The sequence below is a fragment of the Aegilops tauschii genome, chromosome 7 (genome assembly GCF_002575655.3).
Source record: "Aegilops tauschii subsp. strangulata cultivar AL8/78 chromosome 7, Aet v6.0, whole genome shotgun sequence".
NCBI lineage: Eukaryota > Viridiplantae > Streptophyta > Magnoliopsida > Poales > Poaceae > Aegilops > Aegilops tauschii.
Genome location: NC_053041.3, coordinates 557,060,862 through 557,064,349, shown reverse-complemented (window position 1 = coordinate 557,064,349; position 3,488 = coordinate 557,060,862). Strand labels below are relative to the sequence as shown.

The 3,488-nt window shown below is 43.5% G+C and overlaps 1 long non-coding RNA gene across 1 annotated transcript; it reads right to left on the bottom strand.

Moving 5' to 3' along the window:
* Window positions 1-668: 668 nt before the first annotated feature.
* LOC120969562 (uncharacterized) lies at window positions 669-2,466 on the bottom strand. Its single transcript, XR_005763850.3, has 4 exons — window positions 2,063-2,466; window positions 1,714-1,862; window positions 1,191-1,366; window positions 669-1,097 (listed from the first exon to the last, which is right to left on the bottom strand). It is a non-coding gene; the product is annotated as an uncharacterized lncRNA (long non-coding RNA).
* Between the last annotated feature and the right edge of the window lie 1,022 nt (window positions 2,467-3,488).

Below are 3,488 nucleotides of genomic sequence, written 5' to 3'. Positions count from 1 at the left end.
TGATTGGAGGCCCCAATACGGTTGTGACAGAAGACAAAGAACCTCACTCCTTCCTGCCCGGGAACACGCTGTCTGATGATAGGGAGCGAGGGTTGGTCGTGGCAATTGTTGAGCCTGAATTTGTCGGTGGAGGTGGCACTGCGCCACAACTTGCGGACAACACGGCAACGAAGGACGTCCTTGGGGGGCAACCGAACACTCAAAACAACAACAGTGAAGACCTCCATAAACATAGGCTTGGACCACACGTGTCTAGCTAAGGACATCAAAGGTGAACAGGGAACCAACATCTCTCCATTGTGTGTACAGTGAGGACCAAAACCTACCGCAAATTGGCACCTGAAGACATCAAGATGAACCGGGAACCAACATCTCTCCATTGTATGTGCAGCATGGGCACTTGAAGAATAGGTGCTCAAGTGTTTCTTCAGTCTGCATCTGCCAAATGGCACAGCTGACATTGTGGCCAACGTTGGCGGCGCCCGAACATATTTCTTGTAATACTCCCTCCGTTCCTAAATATACATAGCTTCATATGTAGTGCATATTGAAATCTCAAAAAAGACTTATATTTAAGAACGAAGGAAGTAGTAGTTATCTTAGGCCCTGTTTGGAATGTTGTTTCTACTTTGAATACCCTTGTAAACAATCGCTCCTGGCCGGTAAGATACACCCGTAAGAAAAATACATCTGTATTTATTTACATCGATTCCAAGCGCGGCCTTATAGTCAAGATGAAAAGGCAGGTTTTGAACAGTTTGCTGGCACCATGTCATCAACTTGTACAAATGTCACAACAGATCTCACAGTTGTTCATACATAACATAAGCTAAAGGATACCCAGAAAGAGCACACTAATAACTTCCTCCTCCAGAACACTACTACTACTACTACTTATACACTTCTTCTGCCTCCTTGTCCCAGTGAATGAAGCAATTCACTCATTGCTGGCTAGCACCAGAGCCATGCCCTCCTCCCCTCTTGGGTCCGCATCCTTGCCCGAGTTGAGCCATTTATCCGTAAGCAAGTAGCCTGACACGATGGCCCCGGTAAAGCCAACAAAATCATTGAGTCGCTTCGTAAACCGCTTCGAGCGCCTGCATTGTCCAAAGAAAAACATAATCTGTCAACGAGTTATGGTGAGAAGGAAGGTTCAGGGGAGAAGGGCAGCACGTGTTCAGAGTTTATACCACAAGGGGTCGGCAGGCCTAGGATCGATCTGCACGGCTAGCTGCTGCAGCATACGTATGTTCTGAAAACCTTCCTTGGTGAGGCGAGTGTTGTATCACCGTTCCGTGTCGGCAATCAGACTGAACAGCTCTTCCTTCTTCTGTTTGATTTCCTTGAGCGCGTGATGCCTCCCAATCTGGCCATGACGAACAAGATTAGTTCATTTAACTAAACACTCGATGATAAGAAATTTACAACACATTGTGATTGCTTTCCTTTAGATATAGATGCATCAACCGAGAGCACATTGGATGCATCTCTACAATGGATCTAGAATGTTATTCCAAAGAGTATCATCATGTGCTAATATTTGCAAAAGATGTGTCATCCTCAAATCATGCTTGCTTATGGCCAACATTAAGATTTGCAAAACAATTTGGTGTTTGCCAATCCTGGGGTAAGTAATCCGCATCTTCACTGTAGCTTGGAAAAGGTTTCAATTACGAGAAATCGAGGGGAGCAATCGATGGATGAAGAGGGTACCTCAGCAGCGGTGGGAGGAGGCCGGAGGGAATAGGCTGGCAACCCCGCCCGCGTCTGCCGGAGCGCGACGCCGCCCAGCCACCTCGCCGTGTGCCGAATCGCCGATGCCATCGCCGCCGATGTCCCTCTCCTCGGACCCGCGCCCGCGCCTGCACCGGAGTGTGCGATTTTGATCAGCGAATTGGGAGGAAAGGATTCTACTCATACCCACATTTATATAGGCGGCGACCCTGGTCCGAGTCGGCCGCGACCAGGAAACCCTAGCCGCGTCGCCGGCCTCCGACTTGGACACCGATTCTGTAAGCCAAGTGAAGATTTGGATGGAATTCCGTGGAGGGCGAGCACGTACCTTCATCTTCTTCTTCTGGAGTGCTCGGTCAGGGTTAGGGTTCCTCGCTCGCCTTCCCCAGCCGCCTCCGACTCCGACCGTCGCATTTTTTTCTTCTTCTTGTAACCGAGCGAGCGCAGTGTCTTCTTACTTGTTTTTTCTTTTCTTTTTTGAGAGAGAGAGGTGTACTTTACTTGTTTTTTTAGACAACCTCGCGAAGCTTTACTAAGTCGTCATAATGTTTACACAGACAAAAGGAAGATCTTTGAGATGGCCCAACCACATCAAAGAATGTTCACGAATTTAAAAGGTTTGAGATTTTTAAAATTCGTGAATTCCAAAAGAATTACTGAATTAAAAAATATTCATGAGATAAAAAATGTTAACAGATTCAAAATGTGCTCGTGAATTCAAAAAATCACGAACTCAAGAAACATCACAAAGTCGATTTTTTTTGATGAATTCAGAAACTAATCATGGATTTGAAAAAGAAGTTTGCAATTTCAGCGATGTCGTCGCCCGCAACGCGCGTCCTGCTGACACAGCCTCCCGCAAATGGGCCAGCCCAGGAGCGTTGTTTTTTTTAACCTGGATTTTTTCCTATGTATTTCTTTTATTAGGTCGTTCTTTTTTTTACCTCGGTCGTTTCTAATTCAAAAAATGCTTGCGAATTCAAAGAAAGTTTCCGAATTCCGAAAATATGCACAAATTTCAAGCAAATGTTCGTCAATTCAAAGATTATTCGCGACATCAGAAAATGTTCATGAATTTAAAAAGATTGAGAGTTTTAAAATTCGTCAATTCAAAAAAAATACTGATTAAAAAAATATACGTGAGATAAAAAATATTCACAGATTTCAAATATGTTCGTGAATTCACAAAATCAAGAACTCAAGAAAAATCACAAAGTTGAATCTTTTGTGAATTCAAAAACTGATCATGGATTTGAAAAAAAGATTGCAAATTCAAAAAAATATTTAAGGATTCGAAAAAAATGTTTGAGAACAATTTTAGAAAAAAATTGAACAATTTGTAACTTGTGAACAATTCAAAAATTGTTCGTGGATTTGAAAAAATGTTCTAGAGCAATTTTTGAATAGATGTGCTTCTTGTTGAAGTAAGGGTTCTGATTTTTCCTTTTTGGGAAGCATAATTGTGCTTCTCGTGAAAGCACAGGTTGTGTTTTTTCTTTTTCTTTTTTTCCGAGAAGCACAATGCTTCTTGCGCTTCTAAAAAAATCATCCAAATCCTAGGAGAAACCAGGCAAAAACCAAAAGAAAGCCAAAAAAAATGACATCAAAACCCATAAATGCATATAGAAAATAAAAATATGAAAGCAGAGGGAGTGCCAGCACGTGACACGTGGCAGTGGCTGGGCACCCCACTTGGCACGCTCCCATGCCAAAGAAAATGACCCTTATGGACACCCCCCCCCCCCCCCCCCCCC